At 36.2% G+C, this 18558-nt stretch overlaps 1 protein-coding gene across 8 annotated transcripts in view; it reads right to left on the reverse strand.

Moving 5' to 3' along the window:
* Window positions 1-18558, reverse strand: part of NCOA1 (nuclear receptor coactivator 1) — a 216775-nt gene that overhangs the window by 91946 nt on the left and 106271 nt on the right. For 7 of the 8 annotated variants that reach the window (XM_047852331.1, XM_047852326.1, XM_047852328.1 and 4 more), the window contains one exon: window positions 11584-11736. The exons of the other annotated variant lie outside the window; for it this stretch is intronic. The gene's annotated coding sequence lies outside the window, so the exon portion shown is untranslated. The remainder of the gene's footprint in view (window positions 1-11583; window positions 11737-18558) is intronic. 8 annotated transcript variants of the gene reach the window in all.

Raw genomic sequence — 18558 nt, forward strand, 5'->3', positions numbered from 1 at the left:
ATCAGTTCCCTGATGAGGAATCAACTGGGTCCCCCTACTGGAGCATGGTGGTTGAAAGCATGGGCTGTGGGGTCAGAAAGGCCTTAAGTTGAAGTCCTGGCTTAACCAGTACCTACTTATTCTTGGGCAAAGTGTATAATCTCCTTAAACCCAATTCCTCATCTATAACATACAGATAATAATTACCTTCACCCACCTTCAGATCTGTTGTAAGGACTGAACGAAACAGTGCATGTAAAGAGCATACTCTAGTTCCTGGAGAATGCTGACTGTTGTTATTTTCTCTTTAGACAGAGAGCTCCATGAGGGCCTAGGGTTCACTTGTGGATAACTCATCCCAAACCTTCTTATCAATAAATACAATGGACACTTTTCATGCCTGCATTTGTTAGTGCTCAATATATGCTATTATTATTATTATTATTATTATTATTATTATTATTATTTTATTGGCCTACTTGGAGCAGCATTTGAAATAACCTTCTGAAACACTGCCACCCGTTGGCTTCTGTGATCCCGTACTTCCTTCCTTTACTTAACAAATAAATCAAGCATCTATCATGCATCAGACACTGTGCTAAAAGCTGAGCAAATAAATGGTCAGCAAAATAGAGGTTCCTGCCCTCAGGGAGCGGGAGACATAAGCAAATAAGACACAAAAGTAACATATAATTTTAAACTGTGATAAAAGTTACAAAGGAAAAGACTACAAAAGGAAAAGGAAAAGAATAGGAAAAGAATAGAATAGAATGTTTCTCATAGAGAGAAGCAACAGAGGAGACCTAATTTTAATTGGGGCCCTCTCCAAAGAAGTGATGCATAAATCAAACCTGACTAGAACAGTGTCGTTTTCTTCTGATCTTATTCTAAGTACTTTTTGCCCAATTCTTGGGGGTCAGAATTCCTCAAGGTCCTAATGTCCAAGGCCTCTTTTTCCCTCAGACTACATACATTATCCTCGGGTGATACTACTCACTCAGCCTGATTTCAAAACACATCTCTATACTGATTATCCCCAAATCTCCACCTCTAGCTCAGACCTCCTAAGTCTCAGAGCCATAATCCAATTCCTCACCAGCTATCTCCATCCAGATGTTACCCAGGCACTTCAAATTCAACTTTCCAAACTGAACTAAACCTCACCTCATATATTTCTTCTTTTAGTTGGTATGCTGGAGTCCCTCTAACCTCTTCTCTCATACCCCATATGCAAGCAGACACCAAGATTTGTCAATTTTTATTTCCTAAATATTTCCCAAATCCATCCCTTCTTCACAGCCTCCTCTCATCACCTCCTGCTGGACCATTTCTTTTTTTCAAATGTTTATTTATTTAGAGAAAGACAGAGAGTATGACAGGGGGAGGGACAGAGAGAGAGGAAAGAGAGAATCCCAGACAGGCCTCGATCCCACGAACTGTGAGATCATGACCTGAGCTGAAATCAAGAGTTGGACGCTTAACCGACTGAACCACCTAGGCGCCCCTCCTGCTGGACTATTAAAATAGCCTTCCAGATGGTCTCCCTGAGCCACCAGAAATGTAAGTCTGATCATCTCCATCTCTTGTTTAAAATCCTTCACTAAATCCTCACTGCTGAAAGAACAACATTCAACCTCTTGGATATAATATACAAAGTTTCCATCAGCTCTCACCTACTGTGCATCAATTATAGAATTTGGTGAATAAGTGACTAAACGTCTATTCAATCATGTACTTAACAGATTATATATGTTATATATTATATATGACACACATATATATAATCCATAGGAAACAGACAGAGACACACACATGTAGATTACGTATGTTAATTTTAGTTCCGACACTAAGGAAAGACTTTAAAAATAAAATCCTTGGTTATATTCCACGTTCCCAGAAAAGGAAAACATTAGTCAGAAAACTTTAAATTGATCACAACGTGGGTAGCCCTAATTTCACCAGCAACAAATATTTACTGAGTTCCTAGTATATGCCAGCCTCTGTTCTAGGTACTGGGGACACAACCGTGAATAAAATTTACAAAAATCACTGTCCTCATGTCCTCATAGAGGTTCATTCTGTTGTAAGGCAGAGAGATAGTAAATAAAATTAAAAAGTAAATTATAGAGTATATTAAAAGGTGGTATGTGTTATAGAGGAAAATCAGGCAAAAACAGAGGTGTAAGTGTGTAGAAGGGAAGGGACAGCAGTTTTAAGTAGCGTAGTTAGAAAAGGCCTCATGGAGAAGGTGAGATAAGAGCAAAGACTTGAAGGGTGTGAAGGAAAGGGAAAGGTATCTGGAGGAAGAGTGCTCCTGGCAGGCACAAAGGGAAGGGCTGTAAGGCCTTAAGGCTGGAGCATAACTATGCTTTTTGCAAAAGATGAAAGAGATCAGTGTAGTTAGAACCAGGGAGTGAGGGAGCAGATGAGCTCAGAAAGATTACACGATGAGGCTACATCGTGGAAGGCCATAAAAACCATTGTGAAGATTTTAGCTTGACTCTGACTGAATTAAGCAATCAGTGGAGGGTTAAGAACAGAGGAGTGACAAGATCTGATTTTCATCCTAAGACTTCTGCTATAAAGGGTAAGTACAATCTTTCTCATTTCAGGAATTTGGTATTTAAGTTTCCAACTGCTAAATGGACTTTTTCATTTGGATATCCCACTGTCTCCTCAAACTCAATATGTATAAAATATGCTGGATGTTTACGTTCCAGACTTCTGTTAATGATGAATAAATGAGACGAGTTGCGTTGTGGAGTAATGTCATCATAAAAAATACTTGTTAAATCTCTTGTGGTGGGGGGAGAGGAAGGACCCATGATAAGAAAAATAATTACAGTAATTGCAAGGTGGACAACCTCAATGCAAAGGCAAACAGGCCAGACTTGTAAAAACAATCACCGCAATAAAAAAGATGTCAAAAGACCCGACATGTTTGTTAGTATCTCTTCTGAAACCCAAACACAAAATAATAATCATCTAAGTGATATATTACTGTAACCAATACAACTGCTACCTTCTTTTCCTAAGAAACTCACAGAAGCATAAATGAGGTTATCACAAAACCAAATATCACAGAAGAAGCCACCTCATTCTATATTCACATAGAAATAAAATGTAATGTTTTTAAATGTATTAATACAAATAATGAAATTGTGCAATAACCTTTATAATAATGGGACATTAATTCTAAACTTTTCAACAGAAATAGAAATAAAAGACAGCAGAAAATGAAGGGGGGAATATAATGAAAGATAAGACTCTGGAGTTCGCTAAACCAAAAGAAAGAAATTAGCTAATTCCCACCTCATGCTCAGGGGTCACTTCTTACTTCCTTATCTGCCTATCTTCTTTGCCTCCAAAGACATTAGGTTATACCTATCTGAGAATTTACCCATCTGGAATTCTACTGACTCTCAAAATAGAAAGGGCAATATACTATGCTTATTATACTATACTATACTGTACTATACTATACTGTATACTATGCTATAAATTATAATTCTCTTGTTTGTCTCCCATTCTAGATTATGAACTCAAAGCCAATTACTAGATCTTTTTACTGTATATCCAGTATCTAACATCATGCCTAAAAGATACAGAAGCTAAGATAGGTGATGCATTAGAATTGATTATTTAACTAATATGACATGTAAAAGTTTAAAGGATATTTCAGATATTTTATGGTTAATATATTTTCTGGAATCATTCATAAAGCTTTGGAATTCTTTCCTATAAGTGAGACCATGAGCTTATCCGAAATCCTTTTTACCCTATTTTCAATGGGGGGGAAAAAACCCAAGCCCTATCTTCTTGATCCAGAAACTGGAGAACATCTCTTCTAATTTTGAAAAGGTAAAAATATACTATTTAGGGAAAACCTCAAACAATATTTCATAGTACTATAAAAACATAAAGTCATGTCACAGTGATACAACTGTAAACATAAATAATATAATTTCATAGACTGGATCATTTTGAGCAACAAATAAACCTAGATTGAAAATAAGATCCCCCATACTGTGCTCCCCTCAGACTACTGGCTAGAGATTGACATCTTCTAAATTTATCCAAGATTCTGAGGCTGAGGAGACATTAGACAATAACTCAACAGCAGCCAGACAGGCTGACCTACCAAAATAAGAGCCAACAGTAAGAAGCTATGAGAGGGTCACCAACAATTTGCTGATGATATGATTCTGGTATTAACTGCTTTCTATTTACAAAACACAATATACAGATAGTGGAATGCAAATCCCCTGATGAGTGAAAACTATTACAGCTGTTCTATTTGTGGAGTGGCTTTATATATGCCAGTAAGGGTACTTAAATAAGGTTCATTAAGAAAAGAATGTGGGTTTCAGGAAACAATTTGCATACCACCTTTTAAAAAGAGGTAAGGTTTCTAAGTCAAAGTACCCTGCTGATTTAAAAAGAGTTGCTAAGTTATACTCAACCTCATGCAATCTGTAGAGAACAGTTTTGGGAATCAGAAACCACATCTATCTCAAATAGATCAGACAAAACCAAATAGGTGAGGCTGAAGAAATAGGTCAGTGTTTTATGTTTCACTTGAACTATAAATTTCTAGAACATAAGAAATTTGTCACTCATCTCCCAGATTTAGCTGAGAACCGCATAATTTGAAAAATAAGTAACAATATGTTAGTAAACAGCTCTAATAAATATACTTTAAAATGCTTAGCAGGCAATTAGCACAAAGCAGCACAGACATGATGAGAGGGACATTCTGAGGGCCGAACCTCTCCAATTTGACAGCTGTATGAAAAGAATCACATAGGAAAATCATTATAAACAAAGAGCTCCTGCAGTGGGCAACTGCCATAAAGAAGTATTTCTCAGACTGGCATCTTCAGACACTTAGGGTTCTCTAAAAGAAGTTTTCAATTTCTCTTGTCTTTTCATTGCAATGTCAACTGAAATCTTTCTCAAGTGATAAGAAAGTATTGGGATTTACATCGCCTTTTTTATGGTTGGATACTTTTCCATTGTTTGTATACATCACATTTTGTTTATCTGCCAGTTGATGGCCATTAGGTTTTTCCATTTGGGGGCTATTTATGAGGAATGATTCTTGATCATTTATATGCATAAATGTGAACATGTCTTCAATTCCCTTGGTATTTTAGAGTGGAACTACTAAGTCGTAATAATGTAACTCTCTTTAGCTTTTTGAGAAACTGCCAAACTGTCTTCCACAGTGGCTACAGCAATGTACAAGCATTCCAATTTCTCCACATTCTCACCAAAAATTGTTATTTTATGTTTTGTAATTTTATTTTAATTCTGGTCGTCTTAGGAGGTGTGAAATGGTATCTCATTACCGCTTTGATTTACATTGATTTCCCTAATCAGTAATGACACTGAATACCTTTTCAGGTGCTTATTGACCATTGTGTATCTTTTTTTGGAGAAATGTCTATTCAGGTCCTTTGCCCGTTTTTAAGTTGGATTATTTGTCTTTTTTTGTTAAGCCATGAAAGTTCTTTATATTAGGGTACTAAGCCTCTACCAGATATATTATTTGCAAACATTTCCTTTTGAACAGTTTTTAATTTTGATGAAATCCAGTTTATCTATTTTTTTCTTGTTTAGTAAGTGCAATGCCTGGACTTCCTTAAAGAAAATTTCTACTGATTGCTATTCTTCCTGGGTATATACCATACTTTCTTATTTCTCTGAATGCCTCCTAACTTCTTGTTAAAAACCAGATATTTTGAAGCTAATGCCTAAAAAAGATTTCCTTAAAGGTCTGGAAACAAAAAGTCTCTGCATCCACAAAGCCAGAGACCAAAATGCAGATGGTGGCTCTCCCTGGCCCAGAGAAGAACCCCTACCCCAATAAGTCTCTGCCACAAATGGCCTGCCAGGATCTGAACTCTTATGCCCAGGAATAAAAAACAAAGGCAAAGAAATGGATTCAAAGCAATGAACTCTTAAAAATAAAGACATCATTTTTTCTTAGTTCATTGGTTCTATAAAACATCTGATTTTTCTTAAAAGGTTTTTTATAGTAAAAGAAAATCTTGTGCAAAATATTTTATATATTAATAATAAAGAAATTATCAAGGATTTAATACTTTAAATTCTACAAGTGTGTCATGTCTGAAGTAATACATTTAATAAATTTATGTTTAGGTTAAGAGACAATGCTTTTTTTCTTTGCATTATTTTTTTCTAAACGGAAAGAATAAGTTTGGAAAAACTATAAAAGTTTATTTTTTGTTTTTTATTAACAAAAATATAGGAAGAAGAGAAAAATCAGTTTTAAAACCCAGTATTTTAAATCCCTCTCATTGACTTTATTTAAAATTTAATTTTTTAAAGTTAAAAAATAAACATGAACGCATTCACCTTGCTAAAATATTCCTATTGTATGAATTTGTCCCTGAGGAAAAATAGTTGCATATGAAATACATATTTGTGGCAGCTATCATATAGAAAAACAACTGGGCAGAAACACCCTCAACATTTCCTTGCAAATCCATGAAATTAAATGATTCCAGTTATCATACAATTACATTGGGTAATTAATAGATATACTGTATATGACTTCCAAAAATCGGTACTATATCATTCTAACTTGTGGACGATATGTTGGTATTCCTTTAAAAAAAAAAAAAAGATTAAAATCAGTCTTCTTAGCCACAGCTCTCTTTAACTGTGTAAACAATAAAATAAGTGTTTGATATTTACTTGCATGTGCACAGGAGAAGAGTTTGTAATAGTTTAGCAAAGAGGTAAGAGCCTTGAAAATGGTGGTCATAGATGTAAAACCACCAAGTGATAAAAATTTCACTCTCTCTCTCTTTCCGTCAATTCCATTCTCCTTCACAGATTCAGAAACTAATGAGCAGAAGAGAACGAAGATCAGTGGCCAGAAGAGAATGAAGATCAGCTTTAGATACAGATAATCTACAGATGATTATCCAAACCCAAAATCACATTTACTACATGAAATTATTCCAATATCTGATCAGAAGTTGTTCAATTTCCCACAAAATATTTCAGAAACTCATTTCAGAATATAGTATGGTTAAACGTACATATATAAATCAGTAAAAGAAAAATAAACATACTGAAATTTGATCCTTAACATTATAAGGCAGTAGAAGTACCAAGCTGCATGGGTTAATAATTTGCCAAAACAATGAAATTATATTTTGAGGGCTAGAAATTTGACTAGAAAATGATCAAGTCAGGTAAGCCTCCAGTTAATTTTGGGATCATCCCCCTAGCTGGAGCAGAAGTGGCTTGAATGAAATCACCATACAAATGTACATACAATCCTCATTACCCAAATTTGCAGAAGAATATACATTTTTTAAAGCCTAGCTTAAAACTTAAGTCATCCTACTTGATTCATTTATATTTGGCAAAAACCTTATTGATACCCATGGGGAAACCAAAAAAAAAATTCCCCAAGCATCTCAGGTGAATAGTTAAGTAGCATTTATATTTCCTCAATGATCATACTAATTCCTCTAGTCATATCCCTTCCAGTACAATGCCCAACAAATGGCCAACTCAAAACAAGTGAAACTCAAATTTCACTTTCCAGTGTTCTCAACAGAATAACACCTATGAGAGTAACGCTTATAATTTTTTAAAAATTTTTTTAATGTTTTTTATTTTTGAGAGAGAGAGAGAGACAGACAGAGCATGAGCTGGGAAGGGTCAGAGAAAGAGGGAGACACAGAATCCGAAGCAACCTCCAGGCTCTGAGCTGTCAGCACAGAGCCTGATATGGGGCTCAAACCCATGGACCGCGAGATCATGTCCTGAGCCAAAGTTGGACACTTAACTAATTGAGCCACCTAGGCGCCCCAGTAAGGCTTATAAATTTTAAACTGGAGACTCAGATTCAAAATTTCAGAATCAGAGGGACCCCAGCAATTGTCATCTAGTACACTGTTTCTCAAACTTTTTGACTATAGGCCACTTAAGAATATACAAAATGCCTATCTTGCCTGTTCCCATTTTCACAGTATCAAGTCAGTAACAAAGAATTTGAGCAGAAAAAATAATAAAAATTGTTCACAAAACAGTAGGCCTATTAACATGCATTTAATTACAAGATAGGACAATATAATAATAATAATGATGATGATGATGATGTGTGTGTGTGTGTGTGTGTGTGTGTACAGTTTATGTATCTTATTATATATTAACTCATTTACTCTTCACAACTGCCCTATGAAGTATGCATTATTATTTCTACTTACAGAATCACTGATTGAGTTCAACAATTTTATCTTAAAAACTACTGACAATGATGATGATGATGAAGATAACAATGATGATGACCAACACTTACACAGGATTTACTATGTGCCAATCATTGTTCTAACCATCGAATTTACATTTTTTAACATTTATTTATTATTGAGAGAAAGAGACAGAGCATGAGCATGGGAGGGGCAGAGAGAGGAGGAGACACAGAATACGAAGCAGGCTCCAGGCTCTGAGCTGTCAGCACAGAATCCGACATGGGGCTCGAACTCACAAATGGCAAGATCATGACCTGAGTTGAAGTCGGATGCTCAACCGACTGAGCCACCCAGGCACCCCTGGAATTTACATTATTTACTCATAAACCTTACTAATTCAATTCACTCATAAAGTATGAGACAGGTAACTTTATAACCTATTTACAGATTGTAAGAAATGAGGAAAGTGAGGCATAGAAACATTACTTGATCTGCTTAACATCATACGTAGCAGAGGTAAAAATCATTAAGTAATTTGGCTCCAGAATCTGGCTATGCTTTAACTCATATAACTAATCTATAGTCACATAACTGAGAAGTAAAAAGCCAACAACAGATTCCCAATATTTGCTTTTGCTTCTACATTAAAATGCTTCTTCATTAGGAGTTCTCTCAGAAAAGCTGACATTAAATTGTGCCACCTCTAGAAATCCTGGGTGGTATTTACAGGGAGTTTCAAACACACGAACAGAGAGCCTTCTCAATTCTTGATCCAAACGTCACACAGAAATAAATAAAATTGATTGGATACCCAATCCTGACTTCTCTCATCATAATATAAAACCAATTATTTCTTATAAATATAATTTACCTTAAAATATAAACGTGTTATTCCTTCAAAAAGTTTTGCCATACAAACCCTAATTTTTGTCCAAAAATTTATAAATCTTGGATTCTAAGATCATATATATACATCCACACACATATAAAATTCTTTTCAATAACATCCAAATCATCTTTAGGAATCTACCTTCTGGAATTCTGGGCTCCCACCATGTTTCAACAGACTTTCCCCTGAAAAAAATCTTTACAGGCTTTGTTCTACCAGATAAGATTCTCAGTTAACAAATCCATGAATCTCCAAAGTCCCATATCATAGTCTCTTTAGAAAGGAACAAAGATGGAAACAGATATCAAGTTCAAAATGAGTGCTACTATACGGAACAGCTGACCTGTACTCTCCCAAAATGTCCATTTTATGGAAGACAAAGAAAAGCTGATTCCAGGTTAAAGGAACCAAAGAGATGTAACAACTACACAATGTGTGATTCTGGATCAGAGGACTGATAAAAATTTAATATGAACTCTAAATGCGATAATAATAATAATAATAATAATAATAATGAAAATGTTGTTTCCTGAATTTCATTATTATGTTGGGTTAAGCAGGAGAAACACACTGAATATTCAGGAGTGGAAGAACGTGAATGTCTACAACTTCCTCTCAGATGATTCAGCAGCAGCAGCAGAAATAGTAGCAAATATACAGAGAGATAAAGCAAACGTAACAAAATGTTTCCAACTGGTGAAAGTGGGCAATGGGCAATACACAGGGCCTACCAATCTTGCAACTATGTGGCAGGTTTAAAATTATTTTGATAAATATTAAGAAGAAATAGAGAAGATAAACATCTTCATTGTGATTAGAGTCACTCAATGAAGAAGGAGTTAAAGAAAAACACACCTCAGCCAGAGTTCAGTCACTAGATGATTCTGTTTTCTCTCCCTTTCTCTTTCACAAATATAAACTCCTCTCTCTCTCTCTCCATTGGGAATCAATAGTCTGATTTCAAATAATAGAAAATACAAGTTAATAAATATATCTCCAGTTAAATGAAAGCCAGAAATCTGGAGTGTGTTCTAGAAACCAATGAGACTTTATTTATTTTTGTTAAATTAAAAAAAAAGTTTATTATTTTGAGAGAGAGAAAGACAAACATTAGCTGGGGAGGGGCAGAGAGCAAAGGAGACACAGAACCCAAAGCAGGCTCCAGGCTCCGAGCTGTCAGCACAGAGCCCAACGTGGGGCTCGAACTCATGGACCACGAGATCATGACCTGAGCCGAAGTCAGACGCTTAACTGCGCCACCCAGGTGCCCCTACCAATGAGACTTTAAAGAGAGAGGCAGTAGGATTATTTTGCACCTCCAGCCCCTGCTTTAAAGCACTCTGCTGCCAACAGATAGTCTCGCCTCCATCTCCCAAATTCATTGTTTATCCCAAACACAGGTATTGTTTGTCAGCCAACTAAATCTAACTGCCTTTAACATCTATGGTGGTTAAAGCCCACTCTTCAAGCTGACAGCTATCACTCCACGGTGACAACCGTCTTCTCCTTTAAAAGTGAGTAGGTGGGTGTGCAGCTGGGGCAAGGATGAGGGAAGCTCCTGGGGTGCTGATATTGTTTTACTTCTTAACCTGTTTAACAAATATGTTTGGCACATGATAATTCAGGAGTTCTACACTTAAAATCTGTAACTTTTATCTGTATAGTGCTATAATTCAATTAAAAAATCTATTAATTTTAAAAAGCCTCCTGCCAAAAGTCCACTTACTGATCTATCATTTTCTGATTAATCTTCAGCTTTTTACCTACTGTCTTGGCTTAGTGCATGTTTATCTTTCTAACATACGCTTCTATGATCATTGTCATCTTTTTTTTTTTTTTTCCAACGTTTATTTATTTTTGGGACAGAGAGAGACAGAGCATGAACGGGGGAGGGGCAGAGAGAGAGGGAGACACAGAATCGGAAACAGGCTCCAGGCTCTGAGCCATCAGCCCAGAGCCCGACGCGGGGCTCGAACTCCCGGACCGCGAGATCGTGACCTGGCTGAAGTCGGACGCTTAACTGACTGCGCCACCCAGGCGCCCCATATGATCATTGTCATCTTTGTGGACACACAAGAACTATTCCCTCAGGGAGCTCACAAACTCTTCGAAATCGGCTATGTAAAAATGCCCAAATGTGAAAAAATGGGCACCAAATATAGACTGAATGACTGCACACATATTAGAAATATACAGACCAAATCTAGGGACAGTTCAGTATAGTTTTTCTGCTTGCCATTTTTAATTCAATGAGGAGGTTCTCACTGTAAAATATTCATATGAACCCTATATTCATTTCAATGTGCATTAAAGTGGTTCATAAAGTGTAATCTAGAACATTTTCATTTAGGAATGTCAGCAGATGTTTTATAATAACTTTGAAACTTTCAAATCAAAAACATATTTCCATCGGTAATCATTTTCCCTTCATACTTTTGTATAAACAAAGCTCTTTAAAAACAGAGTTACAATTCCCACCTGGGAGACTTCTTTGTTCATAATGAGTCCTCAAAACAGATATGGTCAAATCTAGCACTCCGGAGGGTAGCTTACAGGGAAGTGGGGTAGCGATGTATCCAGAGACGGCTCTAGTTTCTTCACTCTCACCTCATTTAAGGCCAATTATGCAAACTAAAAGGAGAAGAAAAAAATAAAAGCAGAAGGGAAGTTAGATTGTTGTTTTTGTTGTTTTAGTCTCTAAGAAATGACAAAGGTCAGAAATGCTGCATAAAGAAAGAAAATACATCTTTTAAAGCCAAATGGAAAAATATTTCCAAAAGACAATGGATGAAGATCTGATTTTACAGCTGAAGTCCTTTCTGGTGATTAAATATGTATTCCTATCTAAGGCTGCTGCTTAGGTAATAATAATTACATTCTGCCCTTAATCTTCTGAAAGTCATTTATATGTCTTTAAAAAAATTTTTTCTGGCTGCATTTGCACGTTTATTCTTCTTTTTAATTAAAATACTGATTGTTCATATTTTCAGTTTTCATTGAATACTTTCTTTGATTTCTGTAATACTTCTTACTATGCATTAAAGTTACTATGATATTTTACTTTTGAATTTTTTTAAATGTTTACTTATTTACTTTTGAGAGAAAGAGAGTGAGCAGGGGAGAAGCAGAGAGAAAAGGAGAATCCCAGTCAGGCTCTGTCAGTACAGAGCTCCATGCAGGACTTGAACCCACGAACTGTAAGATCATGACCGGAGCCGAAATCAAGAGGCGGAGGCTTAATCGACTGAGCCACCCAGGCACCCCACTTTCAAAATTTTCACTGAAAAACTTTATAAACTTTTTTATTAATGTTCATTCACTTTTTGAGAGAGCGAGAGAGAGAGAGAGAGCGAGCGAGCGAGCCAGCCAGCTAGAGCATGAGTGGGGGATGGGTAGAGAGCAAGGGAGACACAGAACTCAAGCAGGCTCTAGGCTCCACGCTGTCAACACAGAACCGAACGCAGGGCTCAAATTCATGAACCGTGAGATCGTGACCTGAGCAGAATCAGATGATCAACCAACTGGGCCACCCAGGTGCCCCTTTACAAACTTTTTATATTCGTAATACTTAAAAATAAAATTCGTTGAGCTTTGGTTCCAGTCATAATGGACTATCTCATATTGGACTAATTTGCCCTTAGATAACAATTATTAACTCTGGACAAAATATTAAAATAACTGTTCAAGGGCTCCTGGGTGACTCAGTTGGTTAAGCCACTGACTTCAGCTCAGGTCACGATCTCAAGGTTCGTGAGTTTGAGCCCGCCCCCCCCCCCCCCCCCCCCCCCAATCAGGCTCTGTGCTGACAGCTCAGAGCCTGGAGTCTGCTTCAGATTGTGTCTCCCTCTGTCTCTGCCCCTCCCCCACTCACGGTCTCTCGCTCTCGCTCTCAAAAATAAACATTTAAAAATTTTTTAAAAAGTTAAAAGTAACTGTTTAAAGATACTGAAAGTGACCAACAGCCGGCAGAAACGTAGGGGATTTGATTATTAAAAGAAAGGAACCATACTGAGATGAGATGTATTCGTACAACTCTACCTTAAGAAAACTCTTCCCAGTATATCCCCCTTAAGTACTGGGAGGCTAGGGCTAAAGAAGAAAACCACAGTCTCATTGGCATCTAAGAGCTGGCAGAAAGCTAGACAATAGGAGGGGAAAATCATGGTAGGAAGGGTAGTACAGTACAGGGCAGGGGGAGCTTAAATCTGTCCACAAATGCTCAAATCTTTGGCTGGTCCCTGAACTGCTCATGCACTGGGAGACTCCAAATAGCCCAACAGAAGGCAACAGCTGGAAGACTAAAAAGCTGAACAGAGATTTCGGCTTCCTACCACAGGAAAGACACAGTTTGGATTTTGAATCCTGCCAAGTTAAAAGGGCCTGGTGAACACAACTGACTTCTCACAGAAACCACAGAAGGGCCACATCTCAGGGTAAAGACTATATTCCAGGAATACGGATTCTCCTAAGGCTAAGGGCAAAACTGAAATAACATCTGGTGTGACAAAGTATAAAAACCAAACCTCTATAATTTCAAGGTGATCCGTCAGTAATATATTTTTAATTTTATTTTGAAATCCTTAGAGCCTCTCATCTTCACAAGAAGTAGTAAAAGTGGTACAGAGCAATCCCATGTACTCACCACTCACCTACCCCGATGGTGACAACTTACATAATTGCAGTGTATTATCATAAGCTGAGAAACTGATTGGCACAATACAATTATCTAGACTATAGACTTTACTTGGATTTTGCCATTTTTTTCATGCAATCATATTTTGTTTTTTGCATATCTTTGTTTATAATTCTATGGCATTTTAGGACATGTACAGATCCATACACCATACCACAACTTAGATTCCCTTTTGCTATTTATAATCACACCCTCCTCCCCTTTCCTTAATTGCTGGCAACCATTTATCTGTCCTCTATTTCTCTAATTTTTTCACTTTGAGAATCTTACAAAAATTGAATCAGATAGTATGGAAACATTTTAGATTGGCATGTTTTCTTTTTACTCAACATAATACCCATGAAATCCATCCAATTTGTTGAATATATCAATAGTTTGTTCCTTTTCATTGCTCCGCGGTATGGAGATACAGTTTTTTGTTTTTTGTTTTTTTCCCACCTGTCGAAGTACAAATGGGATGTATTCTTTTGGGGGTAATTATAAATAAAGTTGCTATAAATATTTGTGCACAGGTTTCTGTGTGAACATAAGTTTTCATTTCTCTAGGATAAATACCCAGAAATGCAATTGCTGGGTTATATGGTAAGTGTATTTTTACAAGCTAGTTATCTGGAACAAAAATCAATATGCTTAAAAAAAATCTACAATACCATCAACAAAATCCAATATACAACAAAAAATTACTAAACATGCAAAGAAGATAAAACCTGTAACTCAAGAACAGGAGGAAAACCTATTACAAGAGGATCTAGACATTGGAATTAACTGGCAAGGATGCTCAAGCCGTTAATACAAGTATATTCAACATGTTATAATGAGTGAACAGATAAGAAATATTGACAGCAAATGGAAACAGAAAGAAATGAAACTTCAAAAACTAGGCAGTTAAATATCAAAACTTAAAAATTCACTGGATAGGCTGAATCTATTATTAGTTAATAGATTTGAGGTGGCACAGAAACAAGTTAGTGAACTTCAAGTCAAAACAATACTCAAGCCAAAGATTAGACAATTCAAAAAAATTAAAACCAACAGTTTAAAGGATAAAAAAAAATCATTTATGCTTTTAGCAAGACTGTTCAAGAAAAACAAAAGGCAACACAAATTACTGATATCAGAAATAGGAGAAATATCACTTCATATCCTACACATATAATGTTCACATGATGCAAATCAATTCAGTAACTGAGATAAAATGAAAAATCCCTTAAAATTACTCCAACTATAAAAATAAATAGAAACCCATCTACTAAAGAAAACATTTCATAATTAAAACACAACAAAAACAAAACAAAAAACCACAAAAATCAAAACAAAACTCTAGGCCCAAATGGCTTCACTGGTGGGTTCCAGCAACCATTTAAGGAAGTAATAACCATCTTACATACTTTCTAGAAAACAGAAGAGAGATACTCCCTAACTTGTCTTATTTAAAAAAATTTTTTTAAAGTTTTTATTTATTTTGAGAGAGAGAGAGAGAGAGAGAGAGAGAGAGAGAGAGAATGGGCAGGCGAGGGGCAGAGAGAGAGGGAGGGAGAGAGAGAATACCAAGCAAGCTCTGCACTGTCAGCACAGAGCCCGATACAGGGCTCGAACTCACAAACCATGATCATGACCTGAGCCGAAACCAAGAGTCAGATGCTCAACCGACTGAGCCACCCAGGCACCCCTCCCTTTATTAAATAAGCAAATTCCTAATACCAAAACTTGACAAAGATATTACCAGGAAAGAAAATCAGCCTCATGAATACAGATGCAAAACAACAAATTGAATCCAACAATATATAAGAAGGGTAATATACTATGATCATGTGGTTTATCCAAGAAATGTTTCAAATTAAATACCAATCAATGTAATTTATATTAACAGAATAAAAAGCATATAACCATTTGAACAGATACAGAAAAAAAATCTGAGAAAATTCAGCACCATTCATGACAAAATTCTCAGCAAACTAAGAATTAAACGTAACTCCCTTCAATCTGATAAATAGGATGAGTGAAAAACTACATCTAGTATTTTATATAATGGTGAAATATTGGGAGTTCTCCTAATATTGCGAACAAGGCAAGAATGTTCACTCTAGCCACTTCGTTTTATTTTTAAAGATTTTAAGTGACTCTACACCTAACATGGGGGCCTAAACCCACAACCCCAAGATCAAGAGTCCCACACTTTGGGTGCCTGACGGGGCTCAGCTGGTTAAGCATTTGACTCTTGATTTCAGCTCAGGTCATAATCTCATGGTTTGTGAGATCAAGCCCTGTGTTGGGCTCTGTGATGACAGCGTGGAGCCTGCTTGGGATTCTCTCTCCCTCTCTCCCTCTCCCCCTCTGCCCTTCCCCAGCTCTGTCTCAAAATAAATAAATAAATGTTAAAAAAAAAAAAAAAAAGAGTCCCATACTTTACCAACTGAGCCAGCCAGGTGCCCCATAGCCACTTCATTATTGTAACGGGTGTACTGAAGGTCCTACTCAGCACAATAAGTCAAGAAAAAGATATCAAAGGAAATTTAGAGAGAGAGAACTAAAATTGTTTTTATTCACTTAAAAATTATTTTTTGGGGGGTGCCTGGGTGGCTCAGTCGGTTAAGCGTCCGACTTCGGCTCAGGTCACAATCTCGTGGTATGTGTGTTGGAGCCCCACGTCGGGCTCTGTGCTGACTGCTCAGAGCCTGGAGCCTGTTTCAGATTCTGTGTCTCCCTCTCTCTCTGACCCTCCCCGTTCATGCTCTGTCTCTCTCTGTCTCAAAAATAAATAAAGGTTAAAAAAAAATTTTTTTTTAAATTATTTTTTGGTACCTAACTCTAAGGACTCTGAAAAATAATTACTAGAATTAATAAGCAATTTGGCAAAGTTGTAGGATACAAGATGAGTATACCAAATCAACTTCCATACAACCACAATTGGAAAATAAAATGCAAAACAAATTCATAATAGCATCAAAAAACATAAAATACTTAGGAAATAATTTAACAAAAGATATGCAAGACCTATACACTTAAATTTTATAACACTGTTGAAACTAAAAAAGACCAAGAAAAAAAAAGAGGGATTGAATATTTTCATGGGTTCACCAAAATATAATTGTCCCCCCAAATTAATTCATACATTCAAAATTATTACTTTGTGTACATCTAGTACATTGTTATACTATCAACAAATACAAGTCTATTTTTTCTTTTGTTTTACATTTGTAATAGTTTTTTTAATGCTTGTTTTGGGCTTTTTCTTTTTATATAAAAACTATATTTTCTCTCAATCATGATTTCCCCTAATGCTGAATTCCATATTAAAGTGTAATGTTTAATGTTGGAAAACTGGGTTATCCTATCACCTGGATTCAAAAGTGCTTACCCCTTATAGTCCCTCTAAATTAAATTAAGTGCTTTTTATATTTTCAAGATTTTTTTTCTTCTGTTGATTTAAATCCACAATTCAAAAACTCAAAGAAACTTGAATTAGCTCTTCATACTGACTTGCAGTTAAACATATTAAATAAAAGGATTTACAGTTAGAGTAGCTCAATTTACATTGTATTTAGTTGAATTTTTCTCACTTTATATGCCTAACTTATTTGCATTTGTAATAAACAGTGCTCTAGAACATTTTCTTGAATGAAACAATTCATTTCAATCCTCCTGATACTATTTTGTGTGTTCTTTCATTTGTGAAGCATTTTATCTTTTAGTTTTCCCTAGGTAAATCTGTGTAAGAATTAAGTAGTAACTGACCAGTGGCAAAGATGGCATTGTTCATCTAGTCATCCATATACTTAGGTTCTGTCATTATTTGGCTTCCAAGGAAGAGCAACCCTCCAAATCACTTACATACTTAATCCTGCAGGTATAATCTTTGCCAAATAATGCCACTCTCTTCTATAAAACCTGAGAGTTTTTACGGGTACTACTTCAAAACCAAGCAGTAACTGAAGCCAGATGGATCCTGCTAATGATTTAGAGTCCTAATGGACTCGTGGTCAACCATGTGAGGAAATGTGAGAACAATGCTAAGGGGAGTGGCTGAGTATAGTCATTTAAAACCTGCATGAAAAATGGAAAAGCACAAGATAAATCCATATTCCAAAAAAATATGTACAGGGGTGCCTGGGTGGCTCCATTCGTTAAGCATCCAACTCTTGATTTCAGCTCAGGTCATAATCTCACAGTTTGTGAGTTTGAGCCCTGCATCTGGCTCTGTGCCCAGAGAGCAGAGTCAGCTTGGGGTTCTTTCTCTCTCTCTCTCTCTCTCTCTCTCTCTCTCTCTCTCTCTCTCTCTCTCCTTCCCTCCCTCCCTCCCTCCCCCTCTCCCTGTCTCTCCCCTACTCATGGCTCTCTGAGTCTCTCTCTCTCTCTCAAAATAAATAAATAAAAGATAATAAAGATAATTTAAAAAAATAAACAATTAAAAAAATTTGTACACAAAAAGATATGTACACAATGATAAGTTACTAATATGGAACCAGGAGACAGGTGACACAGAGAACCTAAGAAGACAGGAGGAATGTGCGTAAGTACTAAGAAAAAGATGTTTGATTATTATTGTGAAATAATATTTCACTTTAAGTGAGTTCTCTTAAAATTCATCTCTCCAGTGATTTTTTTTTCATTTACTTTAATTTAAATTCCAGTATAGTTAACACACCGTGTTATGTTGTAGGGGTACAATATAGTGATTCAAATATTCTATACTTCAGTGATTGTTACATTAATTATCTGGACTATCTGGAACTCAACATTTTAAGACTTTCCTCACCACC

Source organism: Prionailurus viverrinus, chromosome A3 (genome assembly GCF_022837055.1).
Source record: "Prionailurus viverrinus isolate Anna chromosome A3, UM_Priviv_1.0, whole genome shotgun sequence".
NCBI lineage: Eukaryota > Metazoa > Chordata > Mammalia > Carnivora > Felidae > Prionailurus > Prionailurus viverrinus.